The sequence below is a fragment of the Canis lupus genome, chromosome 26 (assembly GCF_011100685.1).
Source record: "Canis lupus familiaris isolate Mischka breed German Shepherd chromosome 26, alternate assembly UU_Cfam_GSD_1.0, whole genome shotgun sequence".
Classification (NCBI taxonomy): Eukaryota; Metazoa; Chordata; class Mammalia; order Carnivora; family Canidae; genus Canis; species Canis lupus.
The window spans coordinates 5,375,259-5,392,409 of NC_049247.1; the positions used below are offsets into that span (position 1 = coordinate 5,375,259).

Consider the following 17,151-nt stretch of genomic DNA (forward strand, 5'->3'; position numbering starts at 1 on the left):
GAGACGGGCAGCTGGGTGGCTCAGTGGTTGAGGGTCTGCCTTCGGCTCAGGTCATGATCCCGGGGTCCTGGGATCGAGCTCCATGGTGGGCTTTGCACTCAGCGGGGAACCTGCTTCTCCCTCTCCCTCTGCCCCTCCCTCTGCTTGTGTTCTCTCTCTCTCTCTCAAAGAAATAAAATACCTACTTTTTTAAGATGAAGAGACAAACCAAACTATAAAATAAGAATAGGCACCCATCAATAATGGGAGTGAGTCGTGAGATTAGGATGACCCTGATTTTGTCATGAGATCCTGAAAGAACTAACGCTGGGCACTACTGCTATGTCTGAGTTTATTTGTTGAAAGGGGAGGAGAGGTCTTGCAGGGCCCCCACAATAAGGCCTCCCTCTGCTGCCTGGCTGGTCATCATGAGGTTTATCAGACGCCCCTTGGCTCTAGAAATTATGAGTAGTATGCTAGCTTACACACACACAGTCACACTGGTTCATGGTGTCCCATTTTACAGATAGGGAAACTGAGTCTGAGATTAATTGACTTGCTTGAGGGTTCAGTGGTTTGGGATTGGAGACTCAGTGCAGGCAAAGGGTCTATCGCTGGACCTTCAGGGGCTTGGGCAGGGTCACTCTGAACATCCAAGCCAAGGTCTCACTGGGATTTCTTCCAATGAAAGCCAAGTTCAAGATGTTTTGGTTTCTCTGTGAATGGCCCTAATCTTCTCTGTTATAGGCCTGGTTGGTTGGCTGGGGCTGTTGTTTCCTTGAAATACCCAAAAGATGAGGTCATAAGATCCAGAGAGGTGAAGACATCCCCCAAGATCCCCAGCAGAGGCAGGATTCTTAAGCAGCTCACCTCCTCCAGGAAGCCCTCTCCACCCCCCCCACCCCGCCCCATGCCTGCTGCATTCCCTCATCTCCTACAGAACTTGGGGGCTTAGGGACACATCCCCAGAGCCTCTTTGTCTTCCACCACAACTCAGTTGGTTGTCAGCCCTCCCAGGCAGAGCCCAAACTTTCATGTCTCTTCCCTCCCCTTCAGTAGATGCTCTGGATGTCAGTGGGCAGAGCAGAGACAGCCCTGAGGCTCATGCGGAAGGATTCCCGGAGCATTTGCCCCTTACTCCCCCACCTCGAAGCCTCTGAAGCAGAGGCACCCAGCTCTGCAAACAAAGTAAGCTGAGACAGGGAAGCTCCAACTCCCCAGACAACGCCTCAAGTGACTTTAGCTGCACTATGCGCCCAGAGCCCTGCCTGGATGAATGCATCCTAGACCGCCTATGGCCTTTCTCATGGTTTCGTCATGTCATCCCCATTTTACAGGTGCAGAAGCAGGCGCAGAGAGGCCGCCTGACTGGCCCGAGGTCATACAGCCACAGAGGAGCCTGGAGGTGGGTGGAGAGACTCCAGGTAGGCCGGTATTTATGGCTCCCATAAGGGAGGATACAGACCAAAGCCATGAGGCCCCTCAGACTGTTTTTAGGTTTGGGTCATGCCGTTTCTTCCAGGTTATATAGCCTGGGCGGGCAGCTCGAATCCTGGCCAAGGAATGTCACAGCGGCTCAGCAGGGCCAGGGTGGGGGCAGAGGAGGGAGTGGCGTCTTGGCAGGGGTAACAAATAGAGAGCAGATTGTGTTTTCCTTTGCTTCCACCCCCAGCAGGGGGAGGGGATGCACCGAACCCAATTACCCACTTACAATGGATGCTCTATTGTGGGATGAGGCAAGGTCAGGGCAGGCGGGTGAGGTGGGGCGGGGCGCAGCTCTGCCCCGGGCGCAGTGTCCCTGGCACAGCCGGTTGGCTGGGCCCCGGCTGACCTGGCTTCCTCCTGCGCCCCGCCTCCCTCTTCCTGGCTCACAAAGACCCAGCGTCTCTTTTCCAAAGCTGAGTGCTGCTCTCCAAGTAACCCTCATGCTCCCACTGTCTAGGACTTTCCACAAGAACCAAGGACCCTCCCCGGAGCACTCCAGGCTCCTTCATTCACTCCTCCCTCCCCCATCTCTGTCTCCACCTATCTTGTTAATGGTCTTGAAATGTTGATGGGTCAGGCAGCTTGGCTTCCATGGAGATTCACTCATTCTTCACCAGCCTGATAAGCACCCAGCACACATGGACGCTAAGGCTGTGTTCATCCACCTACTGTGCGGAGCACCCACTGTGTGTGGTCACTAGAGATACTTTCATTCATTCACCAAGTATCTGCGGAGCATGCACAGAGATACATGTGTTTATCAAATCTTTGTGGAGCACCTGCTGTGTGCTAAATGCTAGGGCTATGTGCATTCATTTGCCAAGTGTCCGTGGAGCCCCTACTTTGTGTCAGGTGTTTAGGATGCTGCAGCGAACAAGACAGACATGGTCTCAGGCATCCTGTAGTCCACTGCAGATGCTCAACCACAATTTGATGGGCATTTATTGCACACCAACTACATGTCGTGTTGTTAGGCTCTTGGAGGACACCATTGGAGATCATGGTGGTCAGTGTGGGTAGCAGGAGGATGAGCCAAAACTCAGATTCCGATGGGAATCCTGCCTCCATTACGAACTAAGTTTGTAACTTTGAAAGATTGATCTTACCTGCAGGATCTCAGTTTATTCACCTGTGAAACAGGCGGTACCCTCTTGCCTCATGAGGAAGGGCCTCCCTGAGACTGAAATCAACCCAGAAGAAACAGAGGGAATGAGTCTTGATGGTGCTGTTTTGAACCCCTGGATCCAGCTGTGCCTGAAGCTTGTGCAAATTCTGGACTTTTCAGTAACATGAGCCAGTAAATTCTCTTTGTTGCTTCAGTCACCTTGAATTGGGATTTTGTCACTTGAAACCAAGAGCTCTGACTCATAAGTAGGCCTTTGCTCCCCCCATATTTCATAGAACAGAAATCCCACTCATCCTGGCATATATGAACAGGGAAAATGAATTCCTTGGCTTTCTAAAAAGCTGATGAGAAATGAATAGTGGGAGAGGTGGCATGACCACTCCTTTCTTTTTGCTGTGTGAGGACATCCATTCTCCCGTGGCCCCCGACCTTGCCTCACTGAGCCAGAACAGAAATCACTTAACCTTCTGGGTCTTGGCTTTGAAAGGTTTATGATGGATGGTGCTCAGCCTCATGGGCAGAAATGGAAAATTCTCGGCTCTCTGGTCTGTCCCTTCCTTCTGCATTTCCAAGCTAGCCCAGGCCAGGATAGCTGGTGGTGAGCAAAACCTGCTGAGAATCTGAGGCTGCTAACTTTTCCCGTGAAGGGCCAAATAGTAAGTGTTTTAGGTTCCGTGGGCCGCAAGTTCTCTGTTGCACATTCTACTTTGTTTTTTGTTCTCTTGTTTCTGCTGTTTTGTTTTGTTTTGTTTCTTTAAAGATTTAATTTATTTATTCATGAGAGACACAGAAGGAGAGAGAGGCAGAGACACAGTCAGAGGGAGAAGCAGGCTCCATGCAGGGAGCCTGACGTGGGACTCCATCCCAGGTCTCTAGGATCACATTCGGGCTGAAGGCAGCGCTAAACCGCTAAGCCACCGGGGCTGCCCTGTTTTTTTTTTTTTTTTTTTTTTTACAACCCTTGAAACATGTAAGAAATTGAAAAATGTAAGAGGGCACCTGGGTAGCTCAGTTGGTTAAGCGTCTGCCTTCGGTTCAGGTCGTGATCTCAGGGTCCTGGGATCGAGTCCCACATCAGGCTCCCTGCTCAGTGGGGAGTCTGCTTCTCCCTTTCCTTCTGCTGCTCCTCCTGCCCATGCTCTTTTTCTCTCTATCTCATAAATAAATAAATAAATAAATAAATAAATAAATCTCTTTTTAAAAAAATGTAGGAAATCATACTTAGGCTGCACACAAACAGGCCATGGTCTAGATATGGCTCATGGTGATAGTTTGCCGATTCCTGGATTAGATTATGATAATGGAGACACATGGTCCTCCCTCCCTCCCTCCCTCCCCCCTCTCTTTTTCTTTCTTTCTTTTCAACAAAACCTTGTTCCTCTAAACCTAGGAAATATCCTGGAAATTCCAATATTTTGAGGTAAAAACTCCGATTTCCGTGTTGGCTCTGTGTTTTCTGTCTACCATGTGTCTCCTGGGCACTCACCACAATTTGTAACTACAGGGTTTATTTCTTTGATTGTTTTGGGGTTTCTGCCTCCTTGTTCTAGAAAGTAAGCTTCATGGTGAAGGAAAGCCCTGAGAGGCCCAGGGTCTGGGTTCCTGGCCACTGGGGACTGATCTCGGTGACTGGCGCCCGGCCAGAAGGTGTGGAAACCTGACGAGCGAACGTAGAGATGCTGGCTCTTGGCCGCGTGAGCAGAGCTGGGCGAGCGGGTGGCTGCCGGGAGCCGTCCCTGCAGAGGCAAACTCAATCCACTGTCCTGAATCACGCACTCGGGGAGGAGTGAGCTCTCCGTCCCTGGGGATAAGTGGAAGCCAGCTGCCTGCCAGGGCCAGCTTGCAGATGGGATTCCTGTCCCCAAAGGCAGGCCTTCCCCTGCCAGAGGACGCCTACAGCTCCTTGGCCTGCTTGAGAACTCCTGGCTAGGATTTGCTGGGATCCAGATTTGGCTTCTTAGGATCAGGTTGCTGCCAGGAGTCACCCCGTGATCTCCTACTTGTCGAGCAGAACTGGAGAGACATGTGGGTTCGGAAGTTCTCTCAGAGCCCTGCTCTCTGGGGAGCGTAAGCTCCGCAAATACTAGCAGCGGCCTTGTGAAATCCCGAGCCGTGCACTTGCCACTCACACGGCCTCCGTTCCAGTCGAGGGCGAAGCCAGAGCCCAGCGGGGATCAGGGCCTGGCAGGCCATGGAGTGTCCCCTGGGTGTGAGGAGCCCGACCTGGCTGGGCAGTCAAGGGTTCTCCCTTCTGTTTTTTTCTGGGTTTGGCAGCCACACCCCAAATCGGCAAACAGTTCCAGTGACTCACTCACCCTGATCATGCTGCTCGCACCTGTAAGATCTCCCTGGCTCATCTCAGGGTAGGTGTGAGCTGGTCGGAGGCCCAGAGCGCCTGGTGGCCGGACTGTGCCCCTGGCAGGTGCCCCGGGGGCATACTCACCTGCTTCCCTGCCCGTACACCATCCCAGGGATTTGCCACCGGGTTCCTTTTGACGGATGGGCTCCCAGGCTGGGCAGCTTGTTAAATATCTATCACATCACCCCTACAGGCCTCTTTGGGACAATGTGACCTCAATCCCTGACTTGCAGATTGAGGCTCCCCCATCTCTTATTTGAATTCCTCATGAGAGCCTCCCTTAAGAGGTGGGGCTCAGGTACATCCTTGTCAAGGTATTATCCCCCTTTCACAAAGGGGAAACTGAGGCACCAAAAGGTTGAGTGCCCAAGGTCACATGGCTTGGTTGCCTATTCAATTATTTATGTGTTTATGCGTCCGTTCAGTGATGGTGCTGGGGGTCAGAGGTGAAGGAGGCAGCCCCTGTCCTCACAGAGCATGGGGGCTGCCTGGGGCTGGGCACCGGCCACAGCAGGAACTTGGTTAAAATCCAGGGGTCCAGGAAGTCTGCCCCGAGGACCCCAGCTTGCAACCGCTCAGGGCTGAAGCAAGCAGCCCTATGCCAATTTCCAAACATCTTGGGCTTTTGGTGAAGATTAAGTAATTTATGTGTACCTACACTAGATGGAACAGAGCCCGGTACATACTAAGTGCTGTGTACGTATTGTTAATTGTTTTTTATTAATCTCATTTGACTATATAAACAAACAGCCTCATTTCTACTCAGTCCTTGAACATCAGTGGGAGACAGTAGCCAATCAAAGGTATAGATAGTGTTGGGAACAGTGTTCCAGGTAGAAGACTTCGTTCATGTGCAAAGACCTGTATCATTGCTGCACCTCAATGCATGGAGCGCTGAGTGCAGGGCTCAGTACCCACGGGGCAAAGGCTGAGCCCTGCCCTTTGGGGTTCACAGAGAATAAAGCAGGCCCTTTAATGTGAGGTGGGGAAGGAACAGAAAGATGCGTCTGGGGTGGGATGCAGAAGAGAGGGAAGGAGCCCTCCTCTTTCAGGCCTCATTTCTCAGATGTGTGTGGGAACAAGAACTGCAGGGATCCCGTTGATTAAAATGGGAGCTCGGTTCTGGGGATCCAGACACGCAGGTGTTCCTGGGAGATCTTTCTCCAGCAGCTCTCCTCAGTCTGTGAAAAGCCTCCTGGCGAGGTGGCTGCCCAGCCTTGCGGCGGTGGAAAATGAGGCGTCTGTCTTGTCTGAGTGTGCACAGGGACCCGCTGTGACTCTCATTTAAGAGCGAGGTGCTTCCTGACCAGAAATGACTCAGATAGATTTGTTGGCCGAGGGCTGCAGCTGCCATCCTGGGATTAATTTGGAAGTGCTGGCTCAGGATGGCGGGGCTGCTGGTGGCTCTCGAAGGTCAGGCCTTCTCTGAGTCTTCTGTCTGGGTCACTCTCAGGGCCTCTCTCTGAGGAAGCTGCCACCTCCAGAGAGGAAATGACTGGCCTGCAATTCACCCCTGGAAAATTCTGCTAAGGCTCCCCCACGCCCTTGTGTTCTAGTGATGGCTGCTGAGGGAGGGTGGGCGGGAGGGTGTATATTCGATTGTTCAATCAGCAACTTGTTACTCGATCAACAAATGCTTGTTCAGCGCCTCCAATGGGCCAGGCACTGTGCTGGGCCCGACGACACAGTTAAATAAGGTTTTGTCTCTGCTCTCAAAGGACTTCAGCCTCGGGACACCTGGGGGGTGCAGTCAGTTAAGCAACAGACTCCTGGTTTTGTCTCAGGTCGTGATCTCAGAGTCGTGAGATGGAGCCCCGCATGGGGCTTTGCACTCAGTGTGGAGTCTGCTTGAGATTCTCTCTGCCCCTCCCACCCCAACTCTTTCTCTCTCCCCAAAATAAATCTTAAAAAAAAAAAAAAAAGATTTCAGCCTCACATGACAGACATGCCAGCTGGTAATTACTCATCGTGACATTCTCACATGTTGAGACTTGTATCGGTCAGGCCCTCTTGTTTGCCAGTGATAAAACAAAACCTCAAAGTACCTTAGGCAAAAAAAGGTATTGTGGTTGGGGTCACTGGGCATGGGCATTAAGGAGGGCATGTGATGGGATGAGCACGGGGTATTAGATCAGACTAATCAACCACTGACCTCTACCTCTGAAACCAATAATACATTATATGTTCATTACTTGAATTTAAGTAAAACTTAAAAATATAGGGACACCTGGGTGGCTCAGTGGTTTAGCACCGCCTTCAGCCCAGGACGTGATCCTGAAGACCCAGAATCAAGTCCTGCATCGGGCTCCCTGCATGGAGCCTGCTTCTCCCTCTGCCTGTCTCTACCTCTCTCTGTGTGTCTCTCATGAATAAATAAATAAAATCTTAAAAAAAAACTTAAAAATATATATTAAAAAATAAAAATTTTTAAAAGGGGGAGAATAAATGTAGTGTAGCTAAAAATAACCACAGTTCTCTACAGCAGGGAGAATTCTCACTCAGCTCCAAGGTAGGAGGCAAGAGAGCTAGAGGGCATCAGGAGTTATTTTTTTTTTTAAGATTTAATTTATTTGTTCATGAGAGAGACACACACAGAGAGAGAGAAAGAGGCAGAGACACAGGCAGAGGGAGAGGCAGGCTCCACGCAGAGAGCCTGATGTGGGACTTGATCCGGGGTCTCCAGGATCATGCCCTGGGCTGCAGGCAGCGCTAAGCCGCTGTGCCATCGGGGCTGCCCGGGAGATTGGGTTTTATTCCCAATTTCCTGTCTCATGCACCGTGTGACATCAGGTAGGTGCTATCACTGTTCCCTCGCCTGTAAAATGGGACTGACACCACGGCCTTGCAACTTCCTGGGGCCAGGATCTTCCCTGAGTGACAGGCCAGCTTTGAACCCATCCTCCGCTACTGCAGACTAACCCGGGGATCCTGGATGGTGGGCGTGCTGAGCCTGGGGCCCTGGGGCGGGAGTGGGGTTAGGGAGCCCTTGAGTGTTTCTCAGTGGTTTTGCTTTATTGGGGCATTAAGTGGAATCTTCGTCTCTGACTCAGACTTCAAAGGAGATGGAACTTTGCGGCGCATCCTCCCTGGTCTGTTGATGGTGTGTGAGAAAGCGACGTGGCTCCTTCCTTTGCGGTCTGGGGGCTCCTGACCTGTCTGCACGTATCTCTTGCTGGCACGGTGCCAGCCGTGTTCCTCTGTCAGGGGTTCCTGTCAGAGGAAGGCTGGGACTTTGGCCTATTTTTTGAGAAGGAAGGGGCTCCTTCTGAGCCAGTGTGTCCCCTGGTTGACTCAGACTGGGTGCAAAGAGCCACATGACATATTAATCAGGACTTACTGGCTGCAAATGACAAGTCAAATCAAATGGATTCAAATCTCAGCTCCGCCTCTTACTAGCTGTGTGACCCTCGGCAAGTCACTTAACCTCTCTGCACGTCAGTTTCTGCATCTGTAAAAGGGAGGTGCCCTTCTGTGGGCAGCTGGATTTGCTTTCTGCGGCTGCAGCCACTAGGAATCCCTGGGGACCCCCACCCCACCCTGCTCAGTGAAGGGATTTTCTATTACATGCAGCCCAGTGGAATTCTAACTTCTGACTTGGCCCTTCCCTGGCCCTTTGTCCACTGACCACGAGGTGCCTGCTGGCTGCCTCCCAGACCTCTGCACGTGAGTCTGGCCTTCCTCTGGCGTGCCCCTGCTGCCCTGCACCTTTTTCTGATCACTCAAAGCCGGCTGCCTCACGCAGGGTGAGGAATCAGCAGTTTGTGCTGACAATTGGCCAGTGAAGGATTCCCGGTCAGACTGTGGATGCCCAGGTGCCTGCCCTCCTGGGGATTTGCTCCTATACCAGGCCAGGCCTCCACCAAAACCTTTGTCCTGAAGCTATCCTAAATCAGCTTTATTAAGAGGCAGAATCCTAAAACGGCCCCAAGGAGGGAGGGGGGTGGGAGGCTGCTTGTTTGATTGTTCAGCCAGCAAATTGTTATTCAATCAACAAACGTCCCTCTGTGCTGTGCCCACCTTGTATAATCCTCACCCCGTTGAGTGTGAATGTAATGGGACAGGCACTTCCTCGATCAGGTTACGTCGTATGTAAAAACCATGAAGTATGGTCACTCCCATGTGACAGTACATGGAAGTTTGTGGTAGTCGACAGGTCTTTGTTGGCTTTGAAGGGGTAAACGCCATGCTGGGGGCAGGGGTCTCTGAGAGCGGAGAGCCAGTACCCGCCGACCGCCGGCAAGGAAGTGGAGATCGCCGTCCTGCCCGGTTCTGCCCACAGCCAGAGGGTGCTGGTGAGGGGACTGTGAGCCTCAGATGAGACACATTGATTTCAGCTTGGTGAGGCCTGAGTGGAGGGCCCGGCCAGCCTGGCCTGCACCCCTGAGCCACAGCGACGGCAAGATGCTGAATTTGTGGTGAAGGAGTGAGGAGGATCCTTGGTACTCAGACCCATCAAAGTGTCTAATGTAACAGTCCTGTCTCCGTCTCTAAAGTGTACAGCCCTCCAATACCACTCTCTTCTTCTGGAGAAATCCATAGTGAGAGAGAGAGGAAAGAAGTTCAGCCTTTGTTTGGTCTATTGGTTTGGATTGGATTTGGCTGCAATTAATAGAAAACAGAAAATCCACTTAAGAGTTGATCAAATTAAAGAGCAGTTACTTTTCTCTTACCCTAAGAAGGCTGGAAGTGGGAAGGCCATTGATGGCTGCTGTCTTCAGGGACCCAGGCTCCTCCTCTTCTTTGGCATTATCATTCTTATCATGGCCTCTAACTTTGTCTCTTGGTGACAACCTGGCTGCTGTAGCTCCGATCATCACGTCTGCATGTAGGCAGGACGGTGGGGAGAGGGGCCAGGGCAGATTCAATAGGTGATTGGATAAATACACTGAAATATATCCATGCAATGAAATAAATAAATACTTAAATAAATATACTTAATAAATATACTAAATAAATATATTTAAATAAATACTTAAGTAGGAATGAGCTAGTGCCACCTACAACAACGTGGGTAAATCTCAAATTCATTTTGCTTTTTAGACACTTAGATGGCTTCCTAACTGCTCCCCCTGCCTCTAGGACGACCCGAAAAATAGTAAAACTTTTCTAGCAAGGCCCACAGTGCTCCCCGGGACTAGACTTAATATCCAGACTCAGAGAGAGCTGAGTGCACCAGGCCCTCCCTCCAAAGAGACCTGCAGGCAGCCTCAGCCGCAGACTGTCCTTTGTTCCTTGGGCTTTGGCACTCACACACCTTCTACCTGGAACCACCTCCCCGAGCTCTGCACCCACTGCCTCCTCCCTGCCCCGGATTCCAGCTCAGATGAAGGCTGCACAGGCAGGCCCTCCCTGACCTCCCAGCAGAGGAATCCCGCATCTTCAGCTTTGCTTTAGCCCCGCCCAGTGCTTTCTCTAAAATCGCCCCCTGAGTTTCTGAGTTTCTTTGTTTCTTGTCTGTCTCCCCTGGAGGATGGAGGCCCCGAGTCAGGGGTGTTCTGCCCACTGTCGTCTGGGGACCTTGGGGCACCAGGCACGGGGTGGCTGCTTCCTGGATCCTGGCCGAGGGGCCAAGGGCAAGTGCATGGCGCACACCTCTCGCTCGAGGCCGTGTCCCCCAGACCCAGAGCCACTCACACACGTGTCGTCCACTCACCTGGAGCTGCAGGTGCACACTGCCCCTCTCGTCTAAACCCGGCGCTGCCCCCCCTCCCGCCACCCCCGCTTTGGGTTGTTACTGATAGGCTGACCTCCCTGGTGGGAGCTGCTTCTGGGATTGCTGAGATGTTTCCCTCCAGGAAGTGAGAAACAAGGCTTTGAAGGTCGGAGGTGGGGGTGTGGAGGGGGTCTGGGCTGGGGCCGGTGCCAGGGAGGATCCGAGCTGTCCCCAGCCCCCAGCTCTGATCCAGATGTCTTGGGGGGTGGGGACAGGGGGCTCAGGACCCCCACTCAGGAAGCCTCGAGGGTGGGGCTTTCGTAAGGCACCTCTTGCTCCCAGCTGTGGCCCCTACTGGGCCGTCTTGCCAGGAGGGGGACATTGAAAACTAAGTTTTGGTGTTGGAGAGGAGGCCCTAAACTATCTCTCAGCTTCTGCCCTTCACCTGGGGTTGCTCTTGGGTCAGCAACTAGACATTCCTCAGATGGCGGCCAATTCAGCTGGACAGTAATCTGTGAGCCAGGCCGGCCCTGGTGGTCACCTTGCCAGCAACCATTTCCTTTCTAGCAGAGCCTGAGTTTTATTTGGAGGGTGAGCTGCCTTGTCCCAGAGGATTAATCAGATAGGTCTAAGGAAATCCTATTTCTAGTTGATCCAAAGTGGCCATGAGATATGCAGCTCTAGCAAGTGAGATATTAAGGGAATCCACCGGGGGCTGATTTCCTCCCTTTAATAAGAGAGGAGTGCATGAAAAGAAAGTTCCTCTTGCTGCCTTACCTTCCTTTCTTCACAGTTCACTGTTGTGTGAGGGAGTGTTGCCCGGAGCCACAGCAACCATTTTGTGACTATGAGGCAAACCGCGAGGCTGACCCACTGAGGATGGTGGAGCAGGAAGTCAGTAAGCTTCTAGATTTGTGGAATGCAAATCACTTGGAGATTTATACTCTCCGGACTTTTTTTTTTTAAGGTTTTATTTATTTATTCATGAGAGACAGAGAGAAAGAAAGGTACAGACATAGGCAGCAGGAGAAGCAGGCTCCCCACAAAGGAGCCCGATGTGGGACTTGATCCCAGAACCCAGGGATCACACCGTGAGCCAAAGGCAGACACTCAACCGCTGAGCCACCCAGGCGTCCCTCCAGACTTTTTATTATATGAGATCTTTAAATTTCCTTGTAGCTCTTACCTGCAGCCAGTGGCATCCCAAATCATTTGCAGGCATTTTATGTGGACTTCTCTTCCCTGCCTCCTTCCCCCTCAGTTAGGTAGTACTTGCTCATTTGGCAGAGCCCAGCTCAAATGTCACTTCCTCAGAGGAGCCTGCCCTGATTGCCTCCCTCCAAGAGCAGATCACACTTCCCTGCTTTAATGCTTTTTCTAGCATGGGTGACTTTACAAAGCCTCTGGAGCTCACAGTTGATAAATGCCAGGTGTGTACAGGAAACTGAACACGTCACACTCCACAAGACTGCTTGTTCCCACTCACAGAGATGCCTGGAGTCAGGCCTGGTGTTTTGCAGGTGCTCAGCAAATATTTGTTGAATGCATGAGTGAATATTCTGGATCTTAAAGATCTCACAGTTCAAAACTGTGATGAGATACCACTGCACTCCAGCTAGAATGACTTCATTGAAAAGATGGGAGGCCCTGGGACTCTCATACTCAGCTGGAAAGAATGCAAAATGGTGCAACCACTTTGGAAAACAGTTGGGGAGTTCCTGAAGAAGTTGGTCACACACCCACCATATGACCCAGTAATCCCACTCCTGGGTGTTTACGCAAAGAAATGAAGCGTACTTGTTCTTGTCCACCAACGTCCACAGTGGCTTTCTTGGTAGCAGCCAAAAACCAGAACCAGACCAATGGCCCGTCAACAGGTGAATGGATAAAACAAATGCTGGTTTATCCACACAATGGAATACTATGCAGCAAGAGTAGAGTGAACTACTGGTACTTGCAACAACACGGATGACTCCACGTCCTCATGCTGCACAGGAGAAGCCGGACAAGAGAAGCTGGCAGACAGGGCTGAGGATGAATGGGGTGGAGGCAGTGGGCCCTGGAGCCCAGTGAGGAGCTTCAGAGTGGAAGTCTGAGTCCTTATAGCATGCTGCGAGGTCAGTGAGATAGGGCCCTGAGACCCCCATGATTGCATTTTCTCCCTGTCTCTGGCTCCAGCCCTGCAGCCTCTGCTCTGCTCCCTGGACCCAGCAGGCTCCCTCCCACCGCAGGCCTTTGCACTGGCTGTTCCCTCTGCCCGGGACACTGTTCCCTCAGATGTAAACATGGCTCAGACCCCTCTTCGGTCTTGCCTTATGCTTGATTTCCTTTTAGGCAGTTCCCTCCATCTGGTAAAATTAAATGTATACACACATAAACAACAACGTGGATGGCTCTCAGAATACTTATGCTCCCTGAAAGAAGTCAGATGGAAGAGCCCTCCTGCGTGATTCCATTTACATGAAATCCCGTGTATATATATACACATTTCAATCACCTCTCTCTTGCATTCGGAAAGGTGTGGCCCAAAAAGATTGCCAGGGGCCACAGGTGGCTACTGAGCCCTTGAAATGTGGCTAGGGAGTCTGAGGAGGAACCGAATTGTAAATGTTGCTTTGTTGTAATTAATTTAAATTTAAAATGAAAAGAACCAAAGTGGCTTTGATGATGTGGGTGCAAATATTGAAGGAAAACGCTTTTTTGATGTTTGGTGCCTAGAAGACATTTAGGCCTCTGTGGAATAACCGGGGTAGGTCAGTCTACCTTTCAAACTGCCAGCTTTAGGAAATCCAAATACAGATCAAATGCTTCGGGTGGGGATTTGCAGCCACGGTGGGACGGTGGGACGGGCTGCAGTTGTAGAATACACACTGGCGTTCCAGATATTCATGTGAAAAAAAAAAGAAGAAAGTAAATATCTTGCGGATCATTTTTAAAAAATACTTTATTTATTTATTCATGAGAGACAGAGAAAGAGGCAGAGACACAGGCAGAAGGAGAAGCAGGCTCCATGCAGGGAGCCCCACATGGGACTCGATCCCAGGTCTCCAGGATTAGGCCCTGGGCCGAAGGCAGGCGCCAAACCTCTGAGCCACCCAGGGATACCGTTGTGGATCATTTTTCATGTGGATTAGAAGCCAAAAGGATGATGCTTGGGATCGATTAGGTTAAATAAAATATTACACTTAATTTCATTTCTTTCCTTTCCCTTTATGCATTTTATTAATGTGGCAACTGGGAGAATTTGGATTCCGTGTGTGGCTCACTTGTGTTTCCACGGAGTGGCGCTGCCCCGGAACGGCAGGGTGGTGAAGCCCACCTCTGCACTCACTACACCAACGGCTTCTAGAAGCTGGCCTGCTGTGCGCCTGGGTAGAAGGGCTCATCTGTCTGTCCGCAGAGGCAGGGCATTCCCACCCACAGGGGGGACGGCAGCTGCCGGGAGAGCCTGGGCACGATGAGTCAGTTCCTGCCTTAGGAAGGGGAACTCGGGCGTCTGCTCAGCCCTTGTCACCACAGCTCTTCCCCAGATCCCATGTGCCAGGCGCCTTTCTCCCTGCCCGCCCCTGCCGGATGGGGACTGGTTTGCATTATTTTGTACCCGAGGCCCGAGGGCATCTGAAGTTCACATCTGCTGGAAGGGGATCAGCCTGTGCCTTGTTCTCCCCATGAAACACGAATCAATACGGCATTGATCCGGAGGAGCCTGCCTTCCTTACCGAGTGCCTCTGAGCCGCGGGGTCCAGAGCCCGGGGTGGGGGAGCGGGGTCACAGACGGGCCGCTGCTTGGAGGACAGTTTGTGCACGCTGGCTCTCGGGTTTTTTTCCCCCAACATCAAAAAATATTATGGCCAAAAGTACATAACATAAAATGTACCCTTTCCATAATTTTTAGATGTACAGTTCAGTAGCACTAAGCACATGCCCATTGCTGTGTCTCCAGAATCTGTGCATTGCCGGCTCTCGGCAGGGCAGGGCGGGGCTGGTGCTGCAGGGTCATGGGAGAAGGCAGGTGTCTCGGCGGGGCTGGATTTCCTCCCCGCTTCTCTCTGGGGGCAAGACCTCAGGAAATGTCGCAACAGTCACGTAGGGTAATTCCAGGAGGCCTAATCAAGAGGCTATTTGCAAAGATGTGGGCAGGCATGGGGAAATCCTGGGTTAGAAATGGAGATGTTCCCACCCTGGGCTGGAAGGGCGGAGTGGGGGTTCCAGAAAACCAGCAGCAGTGAGAGTGGAGGCGGAGAGGTGCCCCTGGGGTGGAGAGGAACAGCCAGCCCAGGGTCTCCGCCTGGGCCTCCTCCATGGTCCTGCAGGGGCTGCCCGCTGGCCGAGGCCATCCAGAAGGCAGCAAGCGGCAGGCTGTGGGTGGTGTGGGTCAGCCTCAGGACAGAGAGCCGGGGCAGGAAGGAGGAGAGAGATGGGTAAGCAGAAGGAACTAGAACACAGGGCTGATTTGTTTCTTAGTGTAGTGAACACCTGTCTGCCTTCATAGCATCTGTTCCTCCTTCTTCTGGCAACTGCCCTACTTTTCATCAGACTCTGGCCTTGGTTCTCAGACTAGAGACGGTGCACACCCACCTCCAGGGACAATGATCTGGATGTAACATAAAATTCCCAGGAGCCATCTTGCCACCATGTGGCATCTGTGAATGAAGCCAACGTGGGGGAGGACCAGAGACTAGGGATGGGATGGGGTGGGGAGAGAGACTCAGAACTGATGATGTTACCTAAGCCCCTGGATCCAGCTTTGCCTGAAGCTGAACTATTCTTGGAATTTTAGTTACTTGAGCTAAAAAATCCCCTTTTTGCTTAAGCCATTTTGATTTGCACTGGCTTGCAAGAAAGATTCCCAACATTATCAGTTATTTTTTTTCCTTTTTCTTTTCTTCTTCTTCTTCTTCTTCTTTTTTTTTTTTTTTTTTTTTTTTTTTTTTTTTTTTAAGTCCAGCAAGAATGCTGAGCAAGCAGCAGATTCGGAGAGCACCAAGCCATCTTCTGCCTCTGGACTTTTGGGTCAGCATTATCTCAGCATCTCAGCATCAAGCCAGCAATGGGCCTGGAAAGGGTGGGGTCCGTCAGAGCCCATCCTGCCAAGCTGGGAGTGGCACAGGGAAGGCAAAACCCATTTGCCTGTTTCCTGGCATCAAGCGCCCCAGGGGAAGAGGTGGGGAGCCTGATGGCTAGAACACTGGCTCTGGGTCAGATAGATAGCAGGTCTGCTTCTTATTACCTATGTGGTCCTGAGCAATTGTTCACCTTGTGGGGCTCAGTTTTTGCCTTTGTAAAATGGACTAACATAGGAAAGAAAGGTGATAATGCTGGCACCGGCTCTTGGTAAGGCCCCAAGAGGGCTCCGGGCTTGAGTCCCAGCTCTGCTACTTCCTGGCTGTGGAAACTCAGGCATGCCCCTTCACCCTTCTGTGCCTCAGTTTCCTTTCCTAGAAAATGTAGATGGTGATAAAATTTCTTCTTTATAGAACTGTCACAGGGACTAAAGGATTGCATATAGATGAAGCCATTAGAACGGCACCAGGCACATGGTGAGAGTCCAGTAGCACCTGCTCTTTTACCCAAAGCCTGGTAGACAGTGTTACTATTGGCAAGGTTCATGATCCATCATGCTCTTGGCAATTCTCTATGAGGTCTCACTGAAGTCCCTCCCGAGGTAGCCAAAGACCATTTGGCTCTTGCATATGGCCCAACATTAAATATTTAACCTCCAAATGTCCCAGTTTCTGCATCTGCAAAATGGAGCATCAACAGTTCTTCACAGGGCTCTTATCAGGATGAAAAGAGGCCGTGCTCAGAGCAGCATGCACCCCATGCATGCACCCCATGCATGCACAGGACTCAGCAAATATGAACCATTATCAATAACAGTATTCCCACTCCCAGGAAGATCTCAGGGAAAAACCTGAGGCTCATGCCGTTCCAGTAGGCACAAGGGCCCAGACAGCTAGTTCCTTTACTCTGTGCTATAAAGAAAACAATAGGGCAGCCCTGGTGGCGCAGCAGTTTAGCGCCGCCTGTAGCCCAGGGTGTGATCCTGGAGACCTGGGATCGAGTCCCACATCGGGCTCCCTGCATGGAGCCTGCTTCTCCCTCTGCCTGTGTCTCTGAGTCTCTCATGAATAAATAAATAAATAAATACATACATACATACATACATACATACATATATATGGAAAACAAATTGATATATATGTGCACTTGTAGTTCTTGAAAGAGAAAGGAGGTGTTTGGAATTTTACGTTTTCAGCAGAAAAACATCAACTAGCTCCCCATGTCAGCCCCTGCCCTGTTCTACCAACTTCCTGACATTAACCAGCCCCCAAACATCCAACAGAGTCGAGTCACTCAATTCCTTGCTTGGTTTAAGAGGTCATGTAGGTCAGTGATATTCCAGTCTCTGGTGTCTCCCAGCCCAGTCTGAATCCCAGGCTGGCTGTATCGACTGGGTGACCTTGGGCAAGGCACTAGAAGAAGCCTTAAAGTCTTCATCTGGAAGATGGAGATAACTTCACTTACTCTGCAGTATTAGGGTACACA

General features: G+C 51.2%; 1 long non-coding RNA gene across 3 annotated transcripts in view; it reads left to right on the plus strand.

Moving 5' to 3' along the window:
* Positions 1-17,151, plus strand: part of LOC111092645 — a 42,519-nt gene that overhangs the window by 7,725 nt on the left and 17,643 nt on the right. For 2 of the 3 annotated variants that reach the window (XR_005379095.1, XR_005379096.1), the window contains exons 1-2: positions 911-1,167; positions 1,317-1,403. This is a non-coding gene — a long non-coding RNA (uncharacterized LOC111092645). Of the gene's footprint in view, positions 1-910; positions 1,168-1,316; positions 1,404-17,151 lie in introns of those variants that run through there. The other variant, XR_005379094.1, reaches the window with a different exon arrangement.